General features: G+C 43.9%; 1 protein-coding gene across 2 annotated transcripts in view; it reads right to left on the reverse strand.

The window, feature by feature from the left end:
* The window catches only part of LOC126266778 (hexosaminidase D-like), a 903,571-nt gene that overhangs the window by 304,688 nt on the left and 575,630 nt on the right, over positions 1–23,253 (reverse strand). Inside the window, exon 1 of one of the 2 annotated variants that reach the window (XM_049971316.1) lies at positions 22,226–22,384. The exons of the other annotated variant lie outside the window; for it this stretch is intronic. The gene's annotated coding sequence lies outside the window, so the exon portion shown is untranslated. Of the gene's footprint in view, positions 1–22,225; positions 22,385–23,253 lie in introns of those variants that run through there. 2 annotated transcript variants of the gene reach the window in all.

A 23,253-nucleotide genomic window follows, 5' to 3' on the forward strand; every position in this document is an offset into this window, starting at 1 on the left:
GACAAAATGTAATTTAATGCGGGTGAGTTGGAAGAACAAACCTATAATATTCGCATACAGTATCAGTAGTGTCCTCCTTCGCACAGTCAAGTCGTTTAAATATCTGGGCATAACTTTGCAAAGCAAATATGAAATGGCACGAGCATGTCATAACTGTGAGAGCGAAGGCGAATGGTCGACTTTGGTTTATTGGGAGAGTTTTAGGAAAAAATGGTTCATCTGTAAAGGAGATTGCACTTTGGACGCCAGTGCCGCCTGGTATAGAGATCCGTACCGGGTCGGGCTTAAGGAAGACATCGAAGCAATTCAGACGCAAGCTGCTAGATTTGTTAGCGACAGATTCCAACATGGTAACTGTTACGAAGATGCTGCGGTAACTGAAATGCGAATCCCCGGAAGGAAGGCGACGTTCTTTTCGAGAAACTCTGTTGAAAAAATGTAGAGAACCAGCTTTGAAGCTGACTGCCGAACGATTGTACTGCCGCCAACATACAATGCACGTAAAGACCACGAAGATAGGATACGAGAAATTAGAACCAATACGGAGGCATATAGACAGTCGTTTTTTCCTCGCTCTATTAACGAGTGGAACAGGAAAAAAAATGACTAGTAATGGTAGAGGGCAATCTCCGCCACGCACCGTACGCTGGCTTCCGGAATATCTACACTACTGGCCATTAAAATTGCTACGCCAAGAAGAAATGCAGATGATAAACGGGTATTCATTGGGCAAATATATTATACTGGAACTGACGTGCGATTACATTATCACGCAATTTGGGCGCATAGATCCTGAGAAATAAATACCCAGAAAAACCATCTCTGGCCGTAGTAATGGCCTGGCCATTGAGTCAAACAAAGCTTGGATGGCGTGTACAGGTACAGCTGACCATGCAACTTCAACACGATACCACAGTTCATCAAGAGTAGTGACTAGCGTATTGTGACGAGCCAGTTGCTCGGCCCCCATTGACCAGGCGTTTTCAATTGGTGAGAGACCTGGAGAATGTGCTGGCCAGAGCAGCAGTCGAACAATTTCTGTATCCAGAAACGCCCGTACAGGACCTGCAACATGCGGTCGTGCATTATCCTGCTGAAATGTAGGGTTTCGCAGGGATCGAATGAAGGGTAGAGCCACGGGTCGTAACACATCTAAAATGTAACGTCCACTGTGCAAAGTGCCGCCCTTGCGAACAAGACGTGACCGAGACGTGTAACCAATGGTACCCCATACCATCAAGCCGGGTGATACGCCAGTATGGCGATGAGGAATACACGCTTCCAGTGTGCGTTCACCGCGATGTCGCCAAACACGGATGCGACCATCATGGTGGTGTAAACAGAACCTGGATTTATCCGAAAAAAATGAGGTTTTGCCACTCGTGCTCCCAGGTTCGTCGTTGAGTACACCATCGCAGGCGCTCCTGTCTGTGAGGCAGCGTCAAGGGTAACCGCAGCCGTGGTCTCCCAGCTAATAGTCCATGATGCTGCAGACGTCGCCGAACTGTTCGTGCAGATGGTTGTCGTCTTGCAAACAACCCCATCTGTTGATTCAGGGATCGAGACGTGGCTGCACGATCCGTTACAGCCATGCGGATAACATGCTTTTCAACTCGACTGCTAGTGCTAAGAGGTCGTTGGGGTCCAGCACGGCGTTCCTTATTACACTCCTGAACCCAGCGATTCCATATACTGCTAACAGTCATTAGATCTCCACCAACGCGAAACGATGAACCGCCATCGCAATAGGCTACAATCCGACCTTTATCAAAGTCGGAAACGTGATGGTACGCATTTCTCCTCCTTACACGAGGCATCACAACAACGTTTCACCAGGCAACGCAGGTCAACTGCTGTTTGTGTATGAGAAATCGATTGGAAACTTTCCTTATGTCAGCACGTTGTAGGTGTCGTCACCGGCGCCAACCTTTTGTTAATTGTCTGAAATTCTATTCATTTACATACCACAGCATCTTTGTTTTCGTCAGGTTGATTTAAAGTCTTTAATTGCATATTCTTCTGTTGCTCATATAAGAATGGTTATTGGTGGATTGATGACTATAAATTGATGGGGTTGTGTAGGTTCTCTTTCTTTAATGGTTGGTCATGGTTTATGTTCTTCTGGTTTATTTTGTTTATCTAATATTTTATCTTCCTGTCGGTTAAATTTCACGTCTATACCACGTCATCTTCGTGGTGTAGCAATTTTAATGGCCAGTACTGTATATAGTTGTTGATGTAGAATTTCGGATTTTTTCAAATGTACCATCCCAGTGCTTTCTGGAGCGATTTAGGGAAATCACGGAAACCTAGATCTGGATGCCTGAACGCGAAATTGAACCGTCGTCTTCCCGAATTGAAGTCTACTGTCCAACTACTGCCCCACCTTGCTCGGTCAATGGTAGGTTACAAATACGACAGCGCTACCTTACAGCCTTTTTCATCTAAGCATTCTCCATATTCACTACTTTCAACTACAGTTCTTTTTTCACGTAGTGCCTCACCCCCTAGACTATTCGCCCCTGTGCTCTGCCGGTTATTGTTTGTTCCCAGATTACCTTCTTGATGGGATATTCTGTCAATACGGACGGTGCGACTCCGTATACACCACAGTAAGTACTTTCCATTGAAGTTTCCTCTGTCGTTCTTAATTATTTAATTAAGTAGATTACAAAGCTACTTTTCTTTCTACGTAGCATCGTGCGAAGATGCTGCTTTAACACAGCGAAACTGGTTGTGTGAACACATCACAAATTAACAGCTCCTTGTTGTTTTATTCCAGATCAATTCACCATGAAATTCAACGGCTGTGGCTCCCCAATGTAACAGAGTTGTATATTCCCCTGTTTGTCTTCCACTTTTACCGTTCCCTCATTATACTTGTAAATGCATAAGTCTTCCCCTACAGCTGATATCTGTTTTTCTGAGCGTTTCGATGTTACCTAGATCTTGAAATCCAAATAAAGCCGTCCTGATTTTCTCACGTCTTGCTTCCATTACCAAATGTGACACAGGAAGCGTGTATGTGGTGCCTTTACATTTTCTAAATGTAAACTGAATGTGAGGTGTAACGAGGCCAGCACGTGAATCATACTGCGCACCAGACACGGCGGCTAGAAGCGGCTGACGAGGTAAGGATCGCCGCAGCTGCGGACACCGCGGGGACCACACGGCTTCTCGTCGTCTGCTCGCCGGCCATGTCCTCGACTGCACACAGGGGTCGTTACCCGCCTGCCCAATTAGGCGGCGGGCATTAGCATGCGCTACGCACCGCCAGAGTCTGCCGTGGCTACCCAGCCGCCGGACGTACTGTCTACCGAGCACCAGGCACCACAGCTGGGCGGTGGCACTGAGCGGCAAACAATGCCGCTACTTGCGCCGGTAACGGGGCGCACTCTGTGCGCATAAGAGGAGTCAGCTTCGAGGAGTGTCACCATTAATCCTACGAGACAGCAGTATACCACTTACACATCTTGGTGTGGTGCCTGAGGCTTCCCGATGTAACAGCACTTTAAAGGGTTAACGGTCGTTGAGTCGGATCACACTGTCCGTCCTTCTTTCTTTCGCTTACGCCACAGTCCCGCACAGCGAGCGCAGGGTCGGCGTGGTTACAACGGATTTGGCAATGTTAGTTGGAGGGATGGCCGGTTGCCCTTCCTGCCGCCACCTCCGTACCCCAGCCCCCCAGTACGGAGTCAGTGTACCCCAACTGTCTGCGTCTAGTGTAAAGTGTGAATAATGCGGACGTGTTTTAAATGTCTGCGACGTTAACTGAGGCGGAACGTGGGGACCAGACCGGTATTCACCTAGCGGGATGTGGAAAACCGCCTAAAAAGCACATCCAGGATGGTCGGCACACCGGCCGGGCGGATTCGATCCGGAGCCGGCGAGCCTACCCGTATCCAGGAAGCAGCGCATTAGCGCTCTCGGCCACCCTGGCGGGTCGTATCACACTGTCTAAACTGCTCATTATTTCCATCAGGCAGTTCCACGTGACCTTCACACCAGACTGCGTGGCTTGCTGTTGTGGCTCGCCTTATGTTGGCGTGTGTCCTTCAAGATCCGCTAGCTTCTCAAGAAACTCGGAAGAAACTAAGGACGGGAAAAAAAAAACGACCAGTTGAAAACGATACCACTATTTTAATTCTGAATAACTGGTATTTTTTGGTATTTTTTTGGTCACTGGTATAATTTTTTTTTAATTTTTACTAATAACCGAGTAAAAACAACATACTACCAGTCATAGCAGAAGTGTTAAAATTCTTCGTTTTTAAATGAACCATTCTTAATAAAGGAGTAATTTTATTTGTAAAATTTGCATTGGTTTGAAATATTGGGCTGTTATAGAAAATTGAAAAAGCGATAAGTAGAATTTTAACAACAACGCGGACAGAAACAAGCAGCAAGCACTTGGCACAAGAACTTGTACGGCATAGGTGAGACATATAGTGAGACATCTGTTGGCGTGTGTTCCGTAGGGTAGTTTCTCGCTGTCATCGTCTGACATTCGTTGCATAACATATCAACCATAGTTTCGGAACCTTTTTACGAAGTGGCGTAGCAATGAAGTACAACGCTTCATTTACATTAAAGGATTAATGATTTGTCAGTCATTTCGGTGCAATAAAAAAGAAGCAAATTATGTTAAGAGTAATAAATTAAAAACTTAACATTTCATCCACAGAATACAATAAAAATAGAAAGCAGATGATCAGCTGCCTATGTGAACATAATATGCCTTTATCTGCTTGTAGCTCGTGAAAACGGACGAATTAACATGAAAACAGTTCTTCACTCTCAGTTTTCACCCTTTAGCACTGACTATCCGGATAGCCCAAACATTCGTATGATCCTCGATTGTAACATTTTTGAACAGATCTTCAAAAAACTAGAATCAGTACGAAAATACAGGGGATTTTTTGTAGTATTCGCCGACCGAGGTGGCCGAGTGGTTCTAGGCACTACAGTCTGGAACCGCGCGACCGCTACGGTCGCAGGTTCGAATCCTGCCTCGGACATGGATGTGTGTGATGTCCTTCGATTAGTTAGGTTTAAGTAGTTCTAAGTTCTAGGGGACTCATGACCTCAGAAGTTGAGTTCCGTAGTTCTCGGAGCCATTTCTCTAGTAGTCAGCTACTTATCACTTTTCGTGAAAAACAGCGGACGGCGAACAGGTTACGTCTTCTTTTTGTTTCCCTATTTAATTTAATATTTTGATTTCGTGTGTCTCGAAGGCGAGAGAGTCAAAACGTTTCAATTTTTGTCTGACTTCTACTTTAACTACAGAAATTAATAGAAATAAAAAATCGTAAATTGGTTATTTCAACAACAAAAAAATCATTCAAATGGCTCTGAGCACTATGGGACAAACATCTGATGTCATCAGTCCCCTAGAAATTAGAACTACTTTAACCTAACTAACCAAAGGACATCACACACACCCATGCCTGAGGCAGAATTCGAACCTGTGACCGAAGCAGTCGCGCGGTTCCAGACTAAAGCGCCTAGAACCCCTCGGCCACAACGGCCAGCCCAGTTATTTCAGAAACATTTTGACCGGTTTTAACAGATAAACGGATATGTAAAAATGCCAATATAACCGAAAACCGGTTGTTTCAGGGATAACCATCATCCCTAGAACAAACTTGTCCTTCGTCCTCCGACTCCACTGCAAACGATGTCCGACTTGGTAAAGGACGATCTAGGTCTAGGTCTAAGGAGAACAGGAACATACGAGATCCCATGATATAGGAAAAGTACCCATCACATAATTGGCGACGTTGGGTGTGCTTCAGTGAGATGAAGAGGTTGGCACAGGACACAAATACGGGCAGCATCAAACTAGGGGACTGATGGGCAATAACGTTTTTACAAACATACACTGACAAAAGTCATGGGATAGCGATAAGCACATATGCAAATGGTGGTAGTATCACATACACAAGGTGATTCACGTGAAAGGATTCTCGATGTGGTCATGACCGCACGACGGGAATTAACACACTCTGAACGTCGAATGGTAGTTGGAGCTAGCGACAATTCAATTAGGAAATCGTTATGGAATTCAATATTCCCAGATCCTCAGTGTCAAGAACGTGCCGACAGTACCAGATTTCAGATATTACCTCTCACTACGCACAACGCACAGTGGCCGACGGCCTTCAGCTAACGACCGAGATCAGCGGCGTTTTCGTAGAGTTATCAGTGCTAACAGACGAGCAACACTGCGTAAATCAACATTACAAATCAATGTGAGACGTACGTCGAACGTATCCACAGGACAGTGCACCGAGATATGGCGTTAACTGACTATGGCAGCAAACGACCGACGCGAGCGCCTTTGGTGACAACACGACAACTCCCAGTGCCTCTCCTGGGTTCGTGACCATATCTGTTGAACCTTAGACGACTGGAAAACCGTGGTCTATTCAGGTAAGTCCCAGTATCAGTTGGTGAGGGCTACTGGTAGGATTCGAGTGTGGCGCAGACCCGACGCAGCCGTGGATCCAACTTGTCAACAAGGCATTGTACAGTCTGGTAGTGGCTGCATGACAGTATACACTGTGTTTACATGGAATGGACTGGACTGGATTCTCTGTTCCATATGAACCGGTTATTGACTCGAAATGGTTATGTTTGGCTACTTGGGTTGCAGCATATTGACTGTTTTTGGACGACAATGAGCCATGTAACCGGGCCACAATTGTCGCGACTGGTATGTTTTTGGACGACAATGAGCCATGTAACCGGGCCACAATTGTCGCGACTGGTATGAAGTACATTCCGGACAATTAGAGTGAATGATTTAGTTACTCAGATAGCTCAACAAGAAACCCTTCCAACATTTATATCACATAATCGAGAGGTCAGTTCGTGCACAAATTACTGCACTGGCAACATTATTGTAATGACGGTCGGCTATGGAGGCATCATAGCTCAATATTTCCGCAGGAGACTTCCTACGACTTGTTGAGTCCACTACATGTCAAGTTGCATCAACACGCAGGGGAAAAGGTCAGACACGAAATTAGGAGGCATCCCATGTCTATTGTCACTTCAGTTACACAGTTACGCCGCCCACGATGTTTACACCGGACGATGGGACCAGCTAAGAGAAGATGAGACCAAGTCAGCAGCTCTATGTGATTCCAAGCCACGGAAAACTACTTTCTTTGGTGTAATGCTCGCAAAAGAGACACACTAATACGCAACACTGAAGAAAAAATGTGAACTGCGGGACACTATTCCATTTCAGCTGTAGTTTCATACAATGGGCAAAGTATTTCTTTGCCTTTGTAATTTTTTCAACACAATGACTTTCTTATTGATGTATCACGAATAGCGGGCAACACCTCTTAACATATTCGCCCACGCTCCTTTAAAATTTCTGACACTCTAGTATGCGTATATTAGTGACTTCCGAGGGCTGCACACGGCAGATAAAATGGTTCGAATGGCTCTGAGCACTATGAGACTTAACATCTGAGGTCACCAGTCCCCTAGAATTTAGAACTACTTAAACCTAACTAACCTATGGACATCACACACATCCAAGCCCGAGGCAGGATTCGAACCTGCGACCGTAGCAGCAGTGCGGTTCCGGACTGAAGCGCCTAGAACCGCTCGGCCACAACGGCCGGCGGCAGATAAAACTGACGGCTTGCTCTACAACTACGAAGGGTATCGTATATTCTATTATATTTATTGTACGTGTGTTTCACTTCAGTTGTATAAGACCATACTTAGCATGTACATATTTTATCTGTTGCAGCAGATCTGAAAATGCTCAATATCTGAACGAAACTGGTAATTATAATAAAGACAACTGCAGCGACAAACTGGAATAAAAATTAGAATAATAATTCAATTGTCGCTTATTTATCTCCACTTGATATCTTGTAAAGCTTTCATAAAAATGCCATTGGACTTGTCGTGAGTGAGCTCAATTATTTTTGTAACCATTTTTCAGCAGTATTACTATTTGTTTGGCTGTTTTACGAACGTATTCATGAGACCTTTTAAAATTAACTTCTTTCGAGGGGTTTTGTTTATTGCGAAGGCGACTTTTTAAACTTCGGTATCTATCTCTAAAGTACTGGAGGGGACTAGGAAATGCCATTAAGGTCCTAGACCCGATGAAGGGAAACTCCTGATCTACACCTCCAAGCGGTAGAGAGTGGGCAACATCACTTCATATGATGGCTAACGTAGACAGGGACCGAAGGATGACCGGGATAAGTCATCACCCCAGCATCTGCTGGACAGGGCACCCTCTTGCCCTGGAAATGAGAAATCATTTCCAAAGGCGGAAGAACCAGCTGATGGTCAACGGCATAGGATGTGGAAGGCAACGGGAAACCACCGCATTAAAGAACTACGGTTATCCCAAGCATCAGCAGTAAACCATGTCAGTATCTTCTGTAAAATTTTCCGGAGATAAAATAGTCCCCCAATCGGATCTCCGGGTGGGGACTGCAAAAGATATAGACAACGTGAAGGAAATGAATCCCAATTTTAACATAGCCACTTGGAATGTGAGAACACTGCTTCAGTGTAGCAAGCTAGAAAATGTAAAACTTGAAATAGAGCGACTGGAAATCGATATCCTGGGCATATCGGAGATGAGATGGCCCCAACCAGGTGATTTCTGGTCTGGAGAATACAGAGTCATTCACACCGGAACTGACCAAGATAGACCGGGAATGGGAGGAGTTGGAATAATTTTGAGGAAAAACTATGGCTCACGTGTCAAGGGATATGTGCAATATAGCTCTCGAATAATACTAGTCAAACTTGAAACTAAACCAAAGGACACTGTGATAATACAAATATACATGCCAACATCCAAAGAAGAAGATGCAGTCATTGACGAAATATACGAAAAAATAAGTGATGCGATGAGAAATGTTAAGGGAGATGAAAACCTGATTGCCATGGGGGACTGGAACGCGATTGTGGGTGAAGACCCGGAGGAAGGAATTGTTGGCAAATATGGACTTGGAAGAAGAAATGAAAGAGGTGATCGACTGGTCGAGTTCTGCTCAAAGCACCAATTAGTTGTTGCAAACACACTTTTCCAACACCACAAACGAAGAAGATATACATGGAAGGCCCCTGGAGACCTGAGGAGACAACAGATTGACTACATTCTAGTGAAAGCACGTTTTAGGAACCAGATAAAAGATTGCAGGAGCTATCCATCTGCAGACATAGGCAGTGATCATAACCTGGTCATGATGAAAAGTTCACTGAGATTCAAACGTTTGAAGAAGAAGCCAGTAAAACTTAAATGAGAACTAGAAAAACTGAAAACTGAGGGACTGGCAAAGCACTATGCTTATGAAACAGACAACCTAATTAAAAATTTTCAACATGGTGGAGTAAATGAAGACTGGAATCAGATTAAATCTGGTATATACAAAGCAGCAGAAAAGATAGTTGGAAGAACTGAACCCAAAAACAAGAGAAAATGGATTACAGCAGATATTATTGAGCTTATAGAAAACAGAAGATTATACAAAAATGCAACTGAGGAACAAGGAAAAGCTGAATACAGAAGACTAAGGAATTTAGTTAATAGAGAAGCTAGGAAAGCAAAAGAAAATTTTCTTGGAGAAATGTGCAGGAAAGTAGAAGAAAATATGCAAAACGGAAGAACTGATTTAGCCTACAGAACAGCAAATCAATTTTTTTTTAACAAACGTAAAACAGTACTCTCAGGCACAATAGAAAATAAAGAGGGGAAAATGCTGTTTGGTGAAGACATGCTGAAGAGATGGAAAGAATACATAGAGGAGTTGTATGCTGGAACACCTCTTTCGGAGGAAGTAATAGGAAGAGAAGAGGAAGTAGACGAAGATGACAAGGGAGATGACATTCTGCAAGAAGAATTTGACAGAGCTCTAAAAGAACTACAGGACAACAAAGCAACGGGTATTGATGACATCCCTGCAGAACTAATAAAGAATGCTGGTGACGGCATGAAAATGATGCTGCTTAAACTTATTAGGTCCATCTATAACACAGGAGAGATACCGACAGACTTCCAGAAATGTATCATTGTTCCTATACCAAAGAAGGCAGCAGCTACAAAATGTGAACAGCACCGAACTCTTAGCCTAATATCACATGCATCAAAAATTCTCATAAAAATAGTTCTGAAGAGAATTGAAGAGAAGGTGGAGGATATGCTGAGTGAAGATCAGTTTGGTTTCAGAAGGGGATTGGGAACAAGAGAGGCGATTCTGGCACTAAGACTCATTATCGAAAAGCAATTACAGAAAAATAAACCAACTTATATTGCCTTTATAGACATGGAAAAGGCATTTGATAACGTTATCTGGCAAGAGATGTTCAGAGTGCTGAGGAAAATTGGAATAAAGTACAAAGACATCCGCGTGATACTCAGTTTCTATAAGAATGAGGTGGCAGTGATTAGGAACTGTCACCAGGAACAACAAGCAAATATTAGAAAGGGGATAAGACAAGGATGTGCTCTCTCTCCTCTTATATTCAATGCTTACATCCAGGAAGCTATAGACCAAGTTCGAGAAACTACTGAGGTGGGGATCAAAATTAATGGGCAGAAGATAGACATGGTACGTTATGCAGATGATATTGCTATAGTCACGGAGACAGAAGAAGATCTAGAGGAAGTCCTCAGAACAACGGAAAAAATTCTATACAATCAGTATGGAATGACAATAAACAAGAAAAAGACTAAAGTGATGGTATGCAGTACAGGAGCAGAATATGAACCTCCGAGAATTAGAATTGGAAGAGAGGAGCTGGAAGTGATACAGGAATTTACTTACCTGGGAAGCAAAATCACAAGGGATGGTAGAAGCCGGAAACAAATTGCGACCAGAATACAAAAGGCCAAAATTGCATTTAATCGGAGAAGGAACTTACTCACCAGCAACAACATCAGTCTGAAAATAAGGAAACGCATCATGAAAGGTTTCGTTTGGAGTGTGGCCCTATATGGATGTGAAACTTGGACAGTTGGAAGAGCAGAGAGAAGACGGCTAGAAGCCCTGGAGATGTGGTGCTATAGAAGGATGATGAAGATCAGCTGGACAGACAAAGTAACAAATGAAGAGGTGCTTAGAAGAGTACAGGAAACCAGATCTCTGTAGAGGCACATCCAAACAAGAAGAGACAAACTTGTAGGGCACATCCTACGACACAACAATATCATTGGAACAATAGCAGAAGGAGTTATTGAGGGAAGGAATCGGCGGGGGCGACCAAGGATATCATACATGCAACAGATCATGAATGACGTTGGATGTAACACATATGTGGAAATGAAGAGGAAAGCAGACAGAAGAGAGGAATGGCGCTCTGCTGCAAACCAACCTCAGGGTTGAACACTAAAGAAGAAGATCTAAACGCGTTCTTCCAACTCTCAAACCATTGAATGTTAGTTCACTAAGATTCTGTGTGAAACATTTAGGCAGATTCAAGTTCAATATTCAATGATTTAATCTCATTAGAGCAAATTTCGTTATAGAAGTCCTCTGCCGTTTTTACCCCCTTTAGGTCTGTTATCGTCAGACCAATTATTGCCTCATGTCTCAGGATGAGTCCTACCACACTTTTTCATCTGGGTGTGGCGTAATGTTCTTCCCTCCCCAGTTCAAATGAGTACCCCCTCTGAGTTACCCGATCTACCTAACCAGTTGTCAGCATTCCTCTGTGACATTCCAAAATCCTCCTTCCTCTTTCGCTCTCTCGTCTGTGCTATTTATCGTTCCATTTAACTTTCATGTGAGTCGACAGTGTTATTATCTGCAATATTGTAAGGATTTAATATGGAAAGGATTTAATGTGTAATAAGGTGCGGAAAACGGTTGAATGGCCTCAAGACTGGAATGCATCTGTCCTAATTCCTCTGCACACAACAGGATCAGTTAGAGTCTGTTCCAACTATAGGACCATAGCATTAATATCACATCCTACTAAAGTCCTCCTGCATATAATAGATGGAAGCCTAAAAAAATTTCTGCTGTCTCAGATCTCCGCAAAACCAGCGGGTTTCGTTTCAGGTAAAGGTATTCGAGAGGTAGTCTTGAATTTAAGGCAGATAATTAAAAAATGTTATGAGTTCTGCGTCCCTGCCTACATTTGCTTCCTAGATTATAAAAAGGCCTTTGACTGTGTCATGTGGGTCTAGTTGTGGCATGTGTTCAACGTGTGTGGGATTCCAAAACACCTGGTATCCTAAATAAGAGATCTTTATAATAGCCATACTGCAACCATAAAAGTAGATGGTGAATACTCGGAATTTTTCGATGCGACAAATGGTGTCAGACAAGGTTGCATACTGTCACCTCAGCTCTACAGTATCTGTGGAGAGTGTGTAATCATGAAAGCGCTGGATGGCTGGGACGGTGGGATTTCAATTGGCGGCAGGAAAATGAACAATTTACACCTCGCAGATAATACTACACTCATAGCAGGAAGTGAGGTAGAACTTGATAATCTGTTCTCAAGAGTGAAAGATATTAGTCTAAACCTTGGCCTAGACATAAACATGAGAAAAAAAACTAATGGTCATAAATCTCCAAGGCATAGATCAGCACCAACTTAAAGGATGTGTAAGGACTCTGGAGATAGTGAGTGATTATGTATATCTAGGCTCTCTGATTAATTGCAAAGGAAAGTGTGATAGAGAGATAAGACGACGAATCATTCTTGACCGAGCCGCAATGGTCAAACACCCCAAGATTTGCCAGAATCGGGAAATATCCAAGAAAACGAAGATGCGGTAGGCAGAAGCATTAGTATTTCCTGTATTCTTATACGGATGCGAGACCTGGACCGTGACAGGTAGTGTAAGAGCCGCATTGATGCCTGCGGTGGTGTTGGAGGATGCTACGTGTACCGCGGACACAAAAGAGAACAAATGTTTCAATAACAGAACTTAAAATCACAAGAAAGTTATCTTCTCGTGTCAGCCAAAGATACCTTCAGTTCCTTGGGCACATCTTGAGAAGGAAAGGGAAAAATTTAGAGGAGATCATCGTACAGGGAAAATTGAGAGCAGAAGACCACATGGGAGAGCAGCAAACAGATGGTTGGATCAAGCGAAGAATATTACCACCCTGCCACTTCACGTCATATTACGAAAGACCGAAGATCGCTGTGGATGGGGACATATGTCTGAAGCTTCAACTACATAAGAATGAATGAGGAAACGAGGTCCGACACTCAGCGATGAGTAAAACGACTAATGATGATGATTGTAAGGATTACTTTCATGGTTTGCCGCAATAGAAATGTTTTAATCGTCATCAAAAGGCTTTTCTTATCGTTCAAACGTTCGTTTTAGCCACTTAGCCCAGTTTGCAAGCCGAAGAAAAATTACACGTAGCACAAGGACGTCTTTTTTGTGTAGGACCACACAAAACGCGAGGACAGAAGCGACTCCCTGTTGTTCTCTGGAGCTGTCAACCTGTGACATTCCTGTGCACTTCCACCACCACGATCCACGAAATCCACGTTGCCCATATTCGAATGCTACAACTGACGTTCAATGGCCAGAACAACTTTAACGTTATTTGGCGCATTTAACACCCAAATAATAGGGCGCCTTGTTATAATGAAATGAACTGGCGTTAGATTTCAGAAAAAGAGAACAGGAACACGAGGTCCGTAGCGCGAGGAATTACAATTTTAATTCCCGTTATTGTGCCTCTGATGCGGTCCATTTAAATATGTTCCCGGAAACACGTTTTTAATTTGAAATCGTTTCGTCCATTAAGCCGTTTAAATCCCGTTGGAGAGCGACGGCGCACTAATATTTCGGATAACCGCAAAATATTAAAGGATTTACTGCTCCGATATGGCACACCGTTATATCATCCGCCCTGCCGTATTTGCATGCTTCGATTTCCCCATTCCTCTTCTCCATTCCCCATCTTCTCCCGCCCTGTTTCCCTTTAGCGTAAAAACGTTGGTACACTTAATTCCCATACCACTACGAAGCACTGAATTCAGTACGTCTGTTTCTACCATCATTTAATTTTTTTAGCACCCGTGGAAAGCTAAAAAGTGGAAAAGAAAACGTTTCTTAGCTTCTCCACTTATAGAGAGCGCTTTTGTTTCGTATCTATATCATCAATTAACGAAAAGCCGCTCCAGTTGTGGATTTAAATAAAGAATATATATGAACAGCACCTAGAGTAACATTCTGCTTGGTTATCCCATCTATCTTCCTGCGCTGTTTCTTGCTCATTAATTTATACCGTATGTTTTCATGGTATCTATTAGCTCTGGCTAGCGCTCTTATAATAGTCAATCATTCTATCCTCTTCACCTACGGAACTTCGCAACTAAACAGCAGAGAGCAGAAATTATTTGGGCATTTGGATGAAGGTGTTGGTATGTATTAAAATATCCTTTTTGTATCAGTGCTTTTGCGTTGTGTAAGGTGGTTCAACCTGCACTGCAACAATGAGTTTTACGGCAGCAGTAGTTTCAGCGAACTTAAATAAAAACTTTGCAGCTTTTGACGCTACCGGGGTGCTCAGAATGAGATTTTCACTCTGCAGTGGAGTGTGTGCTGCAATGAACCTTTCTGGCAGATTAAAACTGTGTGCCGGACCGAGACTCGAACTCGGGACCTTTGCCTTTCGCGGGCAAGTGCTCTACCAACTGGTGGAAAGGCAAAGGTCCCAAGTTCGAGTCTCGGTCCGGCACACAGTTTAAATCTGCCAGGAAGTTTCATATCAGCGCACACTCTATTGCAGAGTGAAAATCTCATTCTGGAAACATCCCCCAGGCTGTGGTTAAGCCATGTCTCCGCAATATCCTTTCTTTCAGGGGTGCTAGTTCTGCAAGGCTCGCAGGAGAGCTTCTGTAAAGTTTGGAAGGTAGGAGACGAGGTACTGGCAGAAGTAAGGCTGTGAGGACGGGGCGTGAGTCGTGCTTGGGTAGCTCAGTTGGTAGAGCACTTGCCCGCGAAAGGCAAAGGTCCCGAGTTCGAGTCTCGGTCCGGTCCGGCACACAGTTTTAATCTACCGGGGTGTTGTTAGACAAGGACAGAAAGCCGTTTTATGAAAGCCATGTAACGTTGTTAGAGCATTTTTTTTGGAGGAAGCGGGTGCCTGTGGGCCAGGAGGCATTCCTCCTTCAGGCGGGCAGTGTATCCGCTCCTACAACCACCGACGGCAGAAACATACAACCAGCTGAGTGCTCGTCGTTGGCTGCGCCTGTATCTATCCCAGTCTTCTGTTAGTCAATATTCTCCTTCTTCCTCTCTCTGTTCTTCATCGTCCTTCCCCCTTTTGTCCACGTCCTCCACCCTCTTCCCACTCTGTCAACCTTCTGCTCTCGATTATGGTGTCCATTCCCTCCTTTCCTCTCCACGCCTCCCATCTCTCTTCGTATCTGTTCCTCCCACTGTCTTCGCCCATCTCCTTCTCTTTCCTTTCCCTGTCAATTTCCTTCTCTCCGCTCTAACTGTCCATTCCTTCCTATCTAGGTCCATCTCCTTCTCCTACAAAGTCCCCACTACCTCCTCCCTCTCTCTCTCTGTCTGTCCATGTCCTCGTCTTCCCTTCTCTTCTCCATCAACGTTATCACACTTAGCCCAATAGGCTGCTGGTGGATCTTACCCCTACAACATTTCTTCCAGATTTAATGAAGTTTTCTACCCTTGTTTTGCTCGCATATGCACATGTCAAATACGTTTCACGCAAATTTAACGTACTTCACCTGTACGTCTAACGAATTTCACTCTGCAGTATCATTTTCACTCAGCTCAATGTTTATGAAGTCTTATCTCCTGAACTACACTCATGCTCATAAATTAAGGATAATGCTGATACATGGTGACATAACGTTCTAGTTGGTGGTTTCCGGCTTTAAATCACCTCGGGGTATGACCATGTGGTGCATTTGACCTGGGGTCGTCGCACGGTGGCGCTGGCAGAAGTCCACATACGCAGAGGTGTGTTGGTGCATGTCAGAGTATAGTGCAGCGAGTATGTGTGCAGACATTTTCAGACGTGCTAATGGTGACTGTGTGTTGAAAATGGCTCGAAGAACACATATTGATGACGTTATGAGGGGTAGAATACGAGGGCGACTGGAGGCTGGTCAAACACAGCAGGTCGTAGCACGGGTCCTCCGTGTGCCACAAAGTGCGATCTCAAGATTATGGCAATGATTCCAGCAGACAGGAAATGTGTCCAGGTGCTACAGTACGAGACGTACACAGTGTACAACACCACAAGAACACCGATATCTTACCATCAGTGCCGGAGTACTGCAGGTAACCTTGCTCGGGACCTTACCTCAGCCACTGGAACAGTTGTCTCCAGACACACAGTCTACAGACGACTAAACAGACATGATTTATTCACCCGGAGACCTGCAAGGGGCATTCCACTGACCCCTCACCACAGGAGAGCCCGTAAAGCCTGGTATCGAGAATACAGTACGTGGTCATTGGAACAGTGGTACCAGGTTATGTTCACGGACGAGTCCAGGTAGAGTCTGAACAGTCATTCTCGCCATGTTTTCAACTGGCGTGAACCAGGAACCCCTTAATGTCCTTGAAAGGGATATGTATGGAGGTCGTGGTTTGATGGTGTGGGGGGGATTATGATTGTCAAAGACATGCGGGGGTGTACATGCGCCAGAGGAACACATCAGGTGTATCGGGACGTCATTTTGCACCAATATGTCCGCCTTTTCAGGGGTGCAGTGTGTCCCGCCTTCCTCCTGATGGATGATAACGCACGGTCCCATCGAGCTGCCATTGTGGAGGAGTACCTTGAAAGAGAAGATACCAGGTGAATGCGTGGCCTGCCTGTTCTCCAGACCTAAACCACATCGAGCACGTCTGGGATGCTCTCGGTCGACGTATCGCTGCACATCTTCAAACCCCTACGACACTTCAGGAGCTCCGACAGTGATTGGTCCAAGAATGGGAGGCTATACCCCAGCAGCTGTTGAACCTCCTGATCCAGAGTATGTCAACCCGTTGCGCGGCCTGTGTACGTGTGCATGGTGATCATATCCCAAATTGATGTCGGATTACATGCGCACACAACAGTGGCGTTTTGTAGCAAATGTGTTTCGGGACGGTTTTCTCAACTTATCACCAATACTGGGGACTTGCAGATCTGTGTCGTGTGTGTTCCCTATGTGCCTATGCTATTAGCGCCAGTTTTGTATCGTGTTACGTTGTGTGGCACCAAATTCTGCAATTATCTTTAATTTATGAACATGAGTGTGTGCGCTATACAAAGATATAATGTAGCAAGTACATCCAGTGATATATATTCCTTCTGCCTGCGAAGTGTGTTGCTCACGGAATTAGTAGCAAAGAAGAAAAAAATTTAAACGTCACACATAATGCGGCAATTTTTCCATTTATCTCAGTGTTTATGACTTCATACTTCCTGCATTATATGTGGTACCATGATTTTTGTAGATGAATTTAGCGGCATATGTGGATATTGTCTGGAAAAATTATTACTTCTGTGCCCCTAATTCTATTTGCAATAAACTTGAAAGTTATGCATATGCGGCAGTTTTTGAAGCATTCAATGTTTATGACTACATATCTCCTGAACTTAGTGTCATAAAGTGACGCAAATTTTCTGGTAGACTATGGTATATGTGGATACTGTCAGTAAAATATGTCACGCGTACAGTTACTAGTAAGGAAGTAATAAATTAATACGACATGTTTCATGTGGTGGTTTTACTTATTTTAGAAAAGCGAAAATGTAGTAAGCGGTAAACTTTTTCCTTTAATCATTTTGTGGGGTCGTCAGGGAGAAAACGTTTCGTAAAGGTTTGAAATTACGTGTAAGGTTTGTTGCAGTCTCTAAGTAATCTCATTCTCAAGTACTTGATGACTAAATTACGGTTATTCTAGCGTCATAAGTTACACTACTTTTTCACCCCCACCCCATCGTAAGGTGGGTTGTTTTTTAGGAGGAGATGTGGAACACACACACACACACTTATTTCTATAATTTTTGTGGATGTGTATATGCAAATTTATGCTTAAACTGCTGAACGAAACTCCGTCCGAACAGGCCTCGGAAGGTACAACAGTACTTGCCGACCGCCGTGTCATCCTCTGTCTATAGGCGTCACTGGATGCGGATATGGAGGGGGTGTGGTCAGCACAGCACTCTCCCCGTGACGGCAGCCACTACTCGTCAGTCAAGTAGCTCCTCAGTTTGCCTCACGAGACCTGAGCGCACCCCGCTTGCCAATAGTGCGCGGCAGCCCGGACGGTCACCCATCCAACTCCTAGCCATGCCCGACAGCGCTGGATCTCCATGATCTGACGGGGACAGATGTTACCATTGTGGAGAGGCCGTTGGCAAATTTATGCTTAAGGCTAAAAGATTTACACTAATAATACGAGGTACGTCAAGAAAGTAAGTTCCGTTTGTACTTATTTCCACGGCACTGCTACAATTTCAGTTCGGCGAATGCGCGATAGTCGGTTTGAGTCACTTTGTGTCGTTAATGGTGTATACTGCTTGTTTAGGATGGCAAAATTAACTGCACATTCCGCCGCTTGTGGTATTAGATCTGTAACTCTTTTTCTAAATGCGTAGAACACTATACCAGTTGAAGTTAAAATTTTCTGGGTTATTAGGCCGCGTCAAATTTCTACTAAAATGATCGACGTTTCGACCCCTCTGACGCGATCTTCCTCAGGATCTTATGATGTCCACTACTGCCAGAACTCTGCGAGAGACGAGTGTCGCGTCCTCTTATAAAGGGGAGTTTTGTCGCGTTCGTGCTGGAGAAGTGATAGTATTGGTTAAAAATCATATGGCTACCATTGGTGGGCCATAGTCCTAGGCTAATATTCCCGGCCTGATGCAGAAGAATGACGATGGACCGCCAATGATATCCACAGGAGACTTAGCAACAACGCCCCTTCTGCATCAGAGCGGGAATATTAGCCTAGGACTATGGCTCACCAATCGTAGGCCATATGAATTTTAACCAATACTATCACATCTCCAGCACGAAAGCGAGAAAACTCCGCTTTATAAGAGGACGCGACACTCGTCTCTGACAGCAGTAGTGGACACCATAAGATCCTGAGGAAGATCCCAGCAGAGAGGTCGAAACGTCGAATATTTTAGTAGATATATGACGCGGCCTAATAACCCAGAAGATTTTAACTTCAGTGACAACGGCCACGAAAACCTACAGAATTATGTACTACACCACTTGACATTTATCGACACATCGGACAAAGTGAGATAAATGACACATCGGTAAGGAGATGGGTCTCGCAGTTCACTGATCAAGTGCACGATGAACGAAGAGGGCGCCCATAGTTAGTAAATAATAACTGGCTAGTGTAGTTGGAAAACATTCAATGAAAAAGGGTAACTTTACATTACCCTGTCACACTAAGAAATTTTCAAAAATTTCAAAAACGCTTATCCATGAAACTGCTTCCGAAAACTGAGTGCCGGCCGCGGTGGTCTCGCGGTTCTAGGCGCGCAGTCCGGAACCGTGTGACTGCTACGGTCGCAGGTTCGAATCCTGCCTCGGGCATGGATGTGTGTGATGTCCTTAGGTTAGTTAGATTTAAGTAGTTCTAAGTTCTAGGGGACTAATGACCACACCAGTTGAGTCCCATAGTGCTCATAGCCATTTTTTGAAAACTGAGTTTTCGAAAACTCTGTAATCGTTGAGAGCCGAAAACTCTTACAGAGAAACACAATAAACAGCTTCTGGGCAGTATTTTTGACTTTATGAAACGTTACGAGAAAGATGGCGACGTTTTTCTAAGTAAGATAGTGAGCGGTGATGAGACTTGGTTCGTCTAATGAACCCGTTAGACAAAACGATAGTCAGTGGAATGGAAGCACACCGCACCACCAGTAAAGACTTAACGGCAGAGCGAACCGAGCGGAGCTGCAAGCAGCAGAGCGCCACTGCACGACACTGTTCTATGTAGTATACCTCATTTGAAACACAGTGACTCGACAATACCTAACAGATTTTGAATGTAAGTCGTTCGGAAACCTCCGAACTAAATGGATGGATTTGATGATAAGTTCTCTGTAATGTGAAGAAGACTATAAACTTATACAGAGGGATTCATTTGCATTTACTTCTGTGTTTTATGCAACCAACAAAGCCTTCAAACAACAGGCAACAGATTTTCAAATTCTCACGCCTGCTGTACGCGAACTATTAGTCCTACAGAAAAGATGAACAGGATCTTTTTTTGGAAATTTAATGTCCTAACATCCTCATCGACTGCAGGTCGCCGAAGTGGCGTCAAATTGAAAGACCAACACCCGGCGAACGGCCTGCCCGACGGGGGCCCCAGCCATACTATTAAATAAATGAACAACCACAGTTCTTTTTTCCGTTTCTAATAGAAAATTGGTGGCAAAATGAACACGCAGGCAGTGCAAGGTTTGTCAGCTAGTAATAATAATAAACTTCAAGTGTCTGCAACTGGTATCACATTACTTCCGAGATACTAGATGGGTTTGGAGGTGAGAATGTCCGCTGATATCACTCCAGTGTCATAGAAATTACGGAAAAGCAATTCGCAGCGTAACGGGACGGATGCCTTAGCGCGAAGCTGCCAAGGGGAGGGTCTGACAAGTGTGTCACCAATTTAGATCACGTTCTGGCAAGGGCGTTCTATATTGAAAATAGAAAAACAATTGTTTCGGCTTCTTGCTAGTTTTTGAAAACGTCGATGTCGATGACAGAAAATCGTATTTTCAATGTTATACATCAAAATACTGTTTTTAAACAAACTTTTTTAATGTAATATGGGGTTCAATGATAATAAAGTTTAAATTATTGACGGTTTTATGTTTGCTTGTTTGAGCTTGGATACCCTCCACTGAATATGTTTGGCAGATCGAAGTCTGCTGTCGAGCAGTCAGGGCATTATTAGACTACCAAAAAATGTTCAAATGGCTCTGAGCACAACTCCTGAGGTCATCAGTCCCCTAGAACTTAGAACTACTTAAACCTAACTAACCGACGGACATCACATACATCCATGCCCGAGGCAGGATTCGAACCTGCGATCATAGCGGTCGCGCGGTTCCAGACTGTAGCCTCTAGAATATCTCGACCACTAAAGCCGGCAGACTACCAAACCACAGGTTCGTGTTCGATTCTTGGTAGCGACTTTTTTCAGTCGATATTTTTGTCGGCGTGTTCGATACTATCCTGATAATGAGAATACTTTTCTTTGCCTCGATTTTAAGTGAAACTTTAGGAGGTGTGATTAATAATGAAATAAGTATTATACTGTACCAACAGTTATTTTGAGTAATCGTAACTGATTGTCCTCGCAATTAGTGGGGGGGGGGGGGGGGGGGAACTCGTCATTGAAACAAGTTAAATATAAATATTTCTCGCACCATGCGCTGCATTTTCATGTTTTTCGGTACTAAAAACTGACCTATCAGACATCAATTAGGATGCGTATGAAGCTATAAAGGCGTATCTGGAAAGACAACACGAACTGCTGGTTATGAACCTACGCATGAATTCTTATGACATCAGCCCTACCTTCTAACTCTCTGGTCTGCTGTGCTGTCGCGCGGTTTTGAAGTCGAGCAATGAAATTCCCTAACTGTCGGAAAAAGTAAACTTCACATGGTGGATAAAGAGAGGTACATTTTGGTGGCACCACTTTCCCGGTGCAGGTCGGTTGGGCATCATCGTCATCTATGAAAGCCCTACGTAGTGCGTCATGTATCACGATTTAAACAACCGTAGGTATATTATGTACACTTATTTTATTGTTGATTGTACGTCCCGTTGTTTTACTTCATAAAAAGGAAAGAAAGGTATTGCCATTATCAGATACGCTGAAGAAATAACGAATGAAAAAAAGCCACAACTAAGAATCCAGCACGGATCAGAAATTTGGCATGTTAATGCCTTGACCGCTTGACCACCGCCATTCCTCTGCTAGGCACACTAAATGAGTGGTGCTGAATCTACGGCAGGGAAACACAAATATTTCAATAACTCTAATATTATTAACGTCGGACATGTTATTTTAATATTTGTTTTTAGACTACCTTCCGACGTTTGGCATCGAAAATACTATTTTCCATCATCAAATTTGACAGATTTTTTCAAAACTTTGGAGTGTCTACTGAAAAATTGAAGTACGCGTCTCTTGATTTTCAGTATAGAACATCCTTGCAAAACTTGATCGAAATCGGTGACTCACACGTGAGATCCTTCCTTTGAGAGTGCTGTCCGCCACACAGACTGCAGAGGCCTGGCTGGCTGGGTCCGAGCGTGTGTTCAGCTGTCGACTCGCCGTGCCGCTTCTGCTGCTGTATGCAGAGCACAGGCACGCCACGCCTCGCCTCGCCTTCTTCCTATTGACACGCCCAGGTCGTAGACCGCCGTCTCAAAACAACTGAGAGGGCGCATTCTCCGAGGCTCTCTAAACAGCGCACGCCTTTTCAACTTGTAAACGCTGGATGCCTCTATATTTACGGGGTGTCCCATTTATCTTGACCACAGCAAGTAACTTTTTATCAAGGGGCAAGGTAGAAGTAGTGTATCAAAAGGAAACTTTGTTCAGCTACCAGAATGACATTTATCAGCGTGGTTGCCTCTTTTGTAACTTTTTCATTACGAGGATACGAACAGAAGTATGTTTTGTTAACAGAACCCCACATTTTTTATTCGGTAATATTCTTGTTCAAAAATCTATCACAGGTCATTTTGAACAGAACCTGAGGTGGTCAGTTTTCTCGCTGTTGGTCAGAATCCACATAAATAGCGTGTGCACTCGTTCTTTAGTGCGTGCTACCACAGGTATCGTTGAAATATCGGAGTGGAAACTTATGAAAATGCGATATCTCGCACTAGAGGCCTGCAACAAACACCACTGATATTCCAACTTACCCTATTTTTAGCCTGTTATCATCACTAGCGATTGTTCCACTTAAAAAAGTGCATGTTTGCACAAAAAAATACACGAACTATGTATTATTACGGTCTGTATATTGGCTAACAATACGAGCCCTGATTACCTATCCATTCGATGAAAACCGCACATCCATAGCAATTTCCATTTCCGATATACTTGTGGTGTAAGTTTTAGTTCAAAAGTTCAAATGTGCGTGAATTCCTAAGGGACCAAACTGCTGAGGTCATCGGTCCCTAGACGTACACGCTACTTTACATTAACGTATACTAAGAACAACACACACACACACACACACACACACACACACACACACG

The sequence above is a fragment of the Schistocerca gregaria genome, chromosome 4 (assembly GCF_023897955.1).
Source record: "Schistocerca gregaria isolate iqSchGreg1 chromosome 4, iqSchGreg1.2, whole genome shotgun sequence".
Taxonomy (NCBI): domain Eukaryota; kingdom Metazoa; phylum Arthropoda; class Insecta; order Orthoptera; family Acrididae; genus Schistocerca; species Schistocerca gregaria.